The sequence below is a fragment of the Anguilla anguilla genome, chromosome 6 (genome assembly GCF_013347855.1).
Source record: "Anguilla anguilla isolate fAngAng1 chromosome 6, fAngAng1.pri, whole genome shotgun sequence".
NCBI classification, from domain to species: domain Eukaryota; kingdom Metazoa; phylum Chordata; class Actinopteri; order Anguilliformes; family Anguillidae; genus Anguilla; species Anguilla anguilla.
In genome coordinates this window covers 28,267,885-28,276,148 of record NC_049206.1, presented here as the reverse complement: position 1 = coordinate 28,276,148, position 8,264 = coordinate 28,267,885, and the positions used below count along the sequence as shown (strand labels likewise).

The 8,264-nt window shown below is 38.3% G+C and overlaps 1 long non-coding RNA gene across 5 annotated transcripts; it reads right to left on the bottom strand.

The window, feature by feature from the left end:
* Nucleotides 1-885: 885 nt before the first annotated feature.
* LOC118230815 lies at nt 886-8,222 on the bottom strand. Of its 5 annotated transcripts, none has more exons than XR_004765925.1 (4): nt 8,024-8,222; nt 4,504-4,656; nt 3,445-3,540; nt 886-1,465 (listed from the first exon to the last, which is right to left on the bottom strand). It is a non-coding gene; the product is annotated as an uncharacterized LOC118230815 (long non-coding RNA). The 5 variants fall into 5 exon arrangements; XR_004765926.1 differs by lacking the exon at nt 8,024-8,222 and adding an exon at nt 4,928-5,017; XR_004765928.1 differs by lacking the exon at nt 4,504-4,656.
* Between the last annotated feature and the right edge of the window lie 42 nt (nt 8,223-8,264).

Here is an 8,264-nt window from a genome sequence, read left to right as displayed (position 1 = left end):
GATTTTTCTCCAGAAAATCTAGTTAATGTGTCATGGTTCTGTGGCTTGTTTGCGTTTCCCCTTTTGGGCTGCCAGATGGCGGCACTTCAGTTTTTAGTTCTGCCCTTTTTCCCCTGTTTAATTGTATTATTGTTTTCAATTATTCTATTATTGTTTTTGGGTTGTCTCGTTTTCCCTTCCCTCTCTGTGGCCTGATTGTTCATTGTGCCCTCCTGTGTCTTGTCAGCGTCTTGTCTATTTAAGTTCCCTTCTTCCATGACTCAGGTGCTGGATCCTTTTGTGTGCGTTTCGGATTGTGTTTCGGTTTGTGTGCCTTCGTGTACTTGTGACTCAGTGTTTTGCCCTGAGTGTTTCCGCCATGCCCATGCTCTGTCTTTGCATTGTTTTTGGATTTCTGCATTTTCTCTGTTTTTGCGCTTTAAGAACTTTGTCCATTTTTGACTTTCCCTGCGCGGCTTTGTTTTTGTTGTTTTGTTGTTTTTGTATGTATTAAAAGTAACATCCTCGGTTTTGTGTTTACCCTTTGGATTTTGAGTGTTTTTTCGACTCTGCGTTTGGGTCCATTCCCTCACCCACCCTGACATAATGTCTGGCATTACAATTCCCAGCCTGCTCGTAGTCTAAGTGTGAAATAGTGGATGTGGTTTATCTCAACAATAAACATTAACAAGGAATGATGGTAGCTGTACTGAAATTTCACAGAAAATTTAGCATCAGAAAAGTATATTTATTTTAGAAAGTCAAATGTTTACTTTCAGACACAGAAAAAAATCTGTCTTCCACATACAAAAGTAAAAAAAGGAAGCTTTACACTGCTAATTATTACAGAATAAACACTTGCTTCACTTCAAACTTGTAATCAATAATTGCACATTTAACAGTAAACAATTTTCATATGCGAACTTTATGTAAGCATACAATTTTAGTATACAACACAAACAGAACACACAAAAGTGGATGATCCTCCTCTCCCCCAGGAACTAAAATATGACAAAATGAACTGGATAGAAAGAGTCACCCACCATTTATAATATGTTTCTGATTGAACTCAATAATTTAAACTGCTTAAAACAAAGCTAACATATTAAAGTATAAATCTGATTGGTTATTAGAAAAAGAATTCAAATGTTTTGTGACTGGGACATTTCTTCTCAGAAACATCTTACCTTTGTAACTGAAAATTTCCTTCCGCAGAACTAAAATATTCCAAATGTGGGCCATTTAACAATCTTTCATTATCCAAGCTTTATTTTTTTAGTTTTTGGTTTTGCATCTCCCAGTCCAAAGAATGGCATGATTCCCTTAGTAAGGGTGCTGATTGGGTAACGGAGCCTGGGGACGGGAGGGTGCTCTACCTCATCCCTCCGCCTCCTCTCGGTTCCCTTTGCCGAAGGGCAGCACAGTCTGGGTGCGGTCTGGATCCTTCAGCCGATGAACCCGGATCAGGTTGCTGAGTGGGAGGGAGCTGGAAAATAAAGGACTGAGTCTGAATGCCTGGTGCTGACACACACATCACTGCATGGTCTCATTCTCTTCTAACAAGAGACTAGAGGGCCAAATTTACTGAAGATATGTGGGGCTTTTACAGACGCTAACGAGATAGTGTTCCATATTTACTAAGGTGCCACACTGGTAAGGCTTGTGCTGGTAAACCGAGAGATCCGGCATTCCTAAAATGCAAGCTTATACCCGAAATTTACTTCGGGAACAGTTTTTGACTGTTATCACATTGGTCTTTCCCTTTGGGACGCTCTAGAGGACTGAACTGTGCATGAACAAACCTAAAATGGCTATGGTAGCCGTGTTTTACATTAAGTCATTGACCATTGATGTTACATTTATCAAGCATTACGTTCATAGCGACTCTCCCCTATGTTATTAATGAGACTTGTTAACATTTAAAGGTGATGGTGCCTATCCATTGCATCTATGTACTTCCTGACACTTCACTAGAGATGGAGTGATAAAACAATGGTGCTTTCCTGCAATGGGAAAGACACATTTTAAATACTGACAGTGGATTTAAATGAACTTGCTGCGGGTGTGCTCATTTACATAACCAGTCTTAGTAAATACCCCGCTAAATTCAAAACATGCGACGACAAAGAATTCTGTGTCTGGCGGTAATTTGTGTCATTCTTAGTAAATATGGCCCTAAGATTATAGGAGTTTCAAAAACTGGGGGAACTTACTGAACTGAATGAGCCTCTTTGAGGAGGTCCTGACAACACTGTATTTCCTTACATACATTTATTTTATTATTACACAGATTACTTTTGTTGAGGGAATATTTTGATCTAATATATTGTTTTATATAGCATTTGTTAGGCCAGGAATTTTATTCTGATCAAGTGTCAGGCCTGGCCTGAGAATCTCTCCTCACTCAAGGGCATACGTCACTGGTGGGTAATGTTCTTTTGCCAGTTAGATAAGACCTGAGAAAAACAGCTAGTCAAGAGGCAAAATAAAATACAAATTGTGTGCTAACTTACTGACACCTGAAGACACATCACAAAACCTCTTGCAGGTATCAAAAATTCAAATATAGTATTGATTTAAACACCTAATTCTATTTAAATATATTTAGTTATTGATCCAATCATCTGTTTTTATAAGAGATTCTTTGTTATGCAAAGCAAGTGTTGTGGAATGTGGAGAGAGTCAGCGAGTCCCAAGATTGTTGTGCATGTGACAGATTGTTATGTAAACACGGCACGATTATCAGTTGCTGTCTCTAAAACAATGGCCTTATGATGTACTACCGACTCTTAAACTAGGTCATAAGTAACTAGCCATCCGCGCTTGCACTTTCGGTCAGTACGGCAAAAGAACACGCCCTTATCCTTGAATGTATAAAACAGTGAAATTCGGGGGGATGGATTACAGCACTTCGGCAGAGAGGGGGAATCCATGTCTAGGATCCTGCTCAGATTGTTTATTGTGGATCCATAATAAATTCTGTTGAACTTCTTTTGGTTTCACAAAGTTGGAATTCACGACTCCTCAGAAAGAACCTGGAACTCAAGGGATCGTATCTCCCACACTTTCCATTCTCACTTGCATAAAACACTGTAATTTCCTTCACGGTAAATAACATGCACAATATATATAAGCTTTTATAATACAGACCTACAAATGCAAATGTCTGTGACTGAGTGAGTGATGAAGTTACACCATTGGTCGGTCGAGTTATGAAGTTACATCATTGGTCGGCCGGATCACGTGTGTTAGGTCCAGCCATATACTAGGTTTTGACCTGGTCTTGTTTTTATAGTAGGGCCTCCTGAAAGTGAGAACATGAATGTAACTCATTCAAACTTCAAACTAAAAAAAAATAAAACAAAAAAGGATACAGTGCAACTGGACTGATTGACAGATCTTGAAACATGAACTTAAAATGGCAAAAACCTTGTTTGCCTTGGAAATAAGACAAAGCTACCATACCTCGTTCTGAGGGGTGAGGAAAATGAACTGTCGGAAACGTTGGCTAGCAGCGATCCTAAGCATCATGTCGAGGGATATTCTCCGGTTGTCCATATCCTGAAACAATTAAGATAGTTAGTTATGTTTATGTTGCTTCATGTAACCCTGAGGATAGTAGAGAACATTTTGTATTCCACACACAACACTAGTGTATCTGATACACCACAGGTAGCTACATCTCACCATCATTGACCACTTTGACAATGGGCTGCGTTCAAAGTATGGTACAAGGGGAAGCTGAACAAAGGAAGTGGTGGGTTTGCAGTGGGTTAATATCCCAAGTGAGCACTGCTGCTATACCCAAGCTTATTCAGGTGAACTGCTTCACTAAATTAATTTACACTTTCAGAGATTTTTTTGGAGACCGTTGGCCAGTTCTAGTACTCCAGCTACCACTTCTATGATGACAACACTTTAATGATCTGCTGAACGCCCAAAATAACAGAAACACCCTGGTGTCTACAACCGCCTGCCAGCAGCATCGGTGTTTAATTTGTGCCAGATCCTGCCACAATAGGATCCAGGACCCCTCAATTTTGGACTGCCTGCATTCTGGGACCCATTTGTGTGTATTTCTTCCCAATTTCTGTATGATTGTTTTTTGAAACAGAGAGTTTTGGGAACATTTAAGGTCTGAAAATGAGTCTTTGCTGCTTAAGTGGGTCTGAACTGGTTGCTGATTTGAGGTGAAAAACCAGTAGACCCTGCAGCTCCCCAGGACCAGCCTTGGGGACCAATGTCTTTTGTCATGTAGCAGGAATGTGTTGGACATTCAGATACATTATTTTAAACAAATCAGTTAACTGAGGGTGGGTCTCAGATGAGGGTGGTGATTGAAACATCAAGAGGAGGCATGTCAAATATGCTACACTTCCACATACTAACTTCAGAGCATCTGACATGCCATTGCTGCAAGTGAGCTTCCCATACGCTAAGGAAAGAGAGTCTCCAAATCTCCCAAGATCTGACCGTCTGTGCCCTGAGACTAGTTCTAGTAGAACTACCACAAGGTCATCTCACCATTTAGACGTCAAACTCGTCCAGACATTGTAAGGGGGCCTCGTCAATGGTCCAGGGCGACAACACAAAACACACGATGGAGAACGAGCGCTCCCCCCCTGACAGAGATCGCATGTCATTAAGGGCTGCTTTGTCGCCCTGTCCTGGCTGCACCTGAAATGAAATCCCAGACAAATATTCTATAAACAAGACAGAAAATCTAGGACCTTCTGGTGCTTACATATTAACCCCTCATATTAAGCCAACATACACTGGATTAATGAATAAAATATGAAGTGTAATACTAAAATTCATGTGTTTTATGATAATGTAAGGTTTTGAAACCACATTTGCAAACGGCAAAGATAAAAACCAAGATATCTAGTTAGTTGTTGCCACGTGTGTAAGAGACATTACTTACTAGTTAAAGATAACTCAGGCTTACCACTTACAACCGTCATTATTGATTGCTTGACAAAAAACAACAAATTTAAAAATAAGTGTTTCTGCTTCTTCCAGAGAACGCACTTCCGTTTCCGGAAGTGTTACCAATCACATTTTGAAAATGTGAAACACTTCCGGTGTTGCATCGGTCCTTATTATTATTATTATTATTATTATTATTATTATATTTCAACAAACACAACAGTAACAGTAGACAACACATTGCATGCAACACGACAAGACGTCAACAATAAAGTTAACATACACAGTATTTACAATGCAGGGGATCGTTTTGCATCATATGTGCCATGTCTGGAAGAGGGAAACAAGAATAATAAATCTCTGCTAGGAACTTTATTTTATCTGTAATTTTTTTCAAAATTTTAGAAGTTTTAGCAATTTTCTCAATATATGTTAGGCTATCTTACATAAAGAGTCATGGACAGTTTTGAGTTCATTTTTGAAAAATCATTGGATGGTCATCAATAATCAGAATGCAAGTGTTACAATACAAAAATAGGACAATGGCTTCAGTTATGCACGCTAACCTATTATATGTCACTAAATTATCTTTGTAACATCTAATCAGAAATTATATGTGTGAGGGCAATCAAAAAATAAGTGTGAAATTGACTCAGATACAACACCACAAAATGACCATTCAAGAGAGATTTCTGGCTTGAACTTATGGAAGCATTTCTTACAGGGATAAGACATTTTTACATTAACTTCTTTGATCTTATTAGGGAGTGCAAATTTGTTATGACTACACGAGAGTTTGTTAAGAGGATTTTCAAAGAAGATTTTCCCATAAATGGAATGTTTTTGGTAAGCAACTTGATTAATACATTCTAAATGTGCTTATTATCACATTTCCTGCCAGAAATATCTACACCACCAATACTGAGTTTGGGGATTAGACCTTTCAGTGACCCATATTGTAAGAGAGCCTTACCCAAAAGTAGTAAGTTGACAGAGATGTCACTAATGATTTTTTTCATATTCAATATATCTTATATATTTATCCCTGAAATTTGCAGTAAATAAATAAATAAATAAATAAATAAATAAATAAAAACTTCTCGTAACTAAGGTGATGACCATTTTTATGAAGTCTAAAACAAATATATAACCCTTATCAAAACAATTTCTTAAAAACAAGGACGTATTTCTATACAACACATGTTGATTGTCCTGCACTGCATGTTTGAAGTGGACAACTTGTAGATGGCCAACTTCCAAGATTTGAGAGCTTGCTTATGAAAGTTTCTAAGTTTAATGGGCAGTTCAGAGGATTTAAAGTCACAGGCAAGTAAGAAACTGAGGCTGCCTCATTACTCACCTCATCAATGGATATAATGTCGCCCCCTGCTGATATGTGTGATTTTCGTACAAAAAGCCAGTTTCCCCATTGGGCTCCATTCATTTTTGACAGCATAATAAAAATACCTCCACTCATATATTTATGTTAATTCTGTGCATTATCTTAAAAAGAAAAAACACTTCTAATTTTGTGAAATATTTTTTCCTACCACACAGACAAAGATATGCATTTTTAAATGTATTATTTATTTAAGTCTACATCTTATTTTCATGCCATAATTGGAGATCTCTATGATATAATATAGGGTAGGAAAAGGGTGTGTCCCAATCTTACTCAAAAAATGTATCCGTCTTTCCTCCACTACCACCTTGTGTTCTCCATGACCCAGAAACTGATCTTTATGTCCTCCCTCCAGTGATCCAGTACAGGAGAAAACAAGCAAAGCGCACAGAACTGTATTGGCAAAGCAGCTTCCAACTCATCTCCTCCCTTCCTTTCCTCCACATACTTCTGGGTAGGTTGAGTGGTAGTGGGGCAGTGGAGGAAAAGGAGGTGAGGAGTGGAGAGTGGACGCACCCAAAGAGAAGCCAAGGTCTATGTGCTTACAACGTACGTTTATGTCAACAAGTTAGGAGAACATGTGCAGCTAATATGCCATTGAGATTACAAATATATATAAATACATTGAAATTAAACATTTGGACATGTCATGATTGCATCATTTAAGTATAATCAACACATTATTAAAGATTTGTATCCATGTTGTAATTTGAAATACATAAATTGAATGATTCCTCAATTTTTAAATGTCTCATAAGCTTCACATTGAACACAGATTAATTTTATGTCAAAAATATGTTGAAACAATTATGATTAAACTGAAAATGGTGGAATATTTCGATGATCCTTGACAATTAAGGTTAAAATTAGGCAGAAAGAAAAACTGCATTAGCCCAATTGCCATTCTTATGTTGTTTGCTGTCATAATTACAGTGCATCGAGAGGTCACCAATGGTGAATTAATTAATTAATTAATTTTTGTATTAATTTGTGCTGCCAACATCTCTTTATAAGAATCCCCCCAGACACACCAAACAACAGAAGTAACTGAGTAGCAAAGTAATGCGTATGTCTAACCTGGTGTCGCTGGAATGGGATTAATTTAGTGACATCTCGATTTTCTGGCTCCAAGTAATGTTTTAACCTTTCCTCTGTGCTAACCGTTATACATAGAAGGAGACTGCAAATGACCTGCCAGTAGTGTCTATATGAATTGCTATGTCGGTAGACTCTGATGTGCCTCTGGCGTGTGTAGCCTGCAAAAATATAATTGTATATCTTTGCAATCGCAATAGTGTATAGACTAGCGACTATGTGCAGATATACTGAGCTGTATGTGTATGTTAGGACCTTAGCCACTAGGTGGTCTGTGGTAAGAGTCAAAGAGGAATACCAGGTTAAAGTGAATGCAATTTATTGTACAGTGTGTTCAGTAATAGCAATATACAATGTGCACTACAAAATGTGAATGGTGAAACGGCTACATGAGAAGGTTGCGCAGGAGGTTGTCTCCTCAAACCATTCCATTTTTCCCCTTATATACGAAATGATCAAAGAAAAACCTCAAGTCATCAAAGAAGGACACAATCACAACAAAACAGTACATCAATGATCCTGCTTGCGCTATCTCTGAAATCTATCTCATAGGTACCAAGATCAAGTTAGCGCCCACTGTACCACACCACCATAGACATCAATTTCCCCATGACTTACCCATCAGATTTCCAACGATACCAAACATGATTACACTATATTATGGAAAACCAAAGTTTTACATAATGCTGGTCCAGTAGGAAGTTAAGCGTAACTTGGGGGGATGGGAGGTAATGTGGTCCGGTCACATTGGTAGTTTTAAATGGACTTCAATGTGGAAACGATTTTTTTTGGTACCAGCGGCTTGCTAAACTGCAGTACCTCGAGTAACCACTGACCACTGCAGCCCATAGATCAGCCA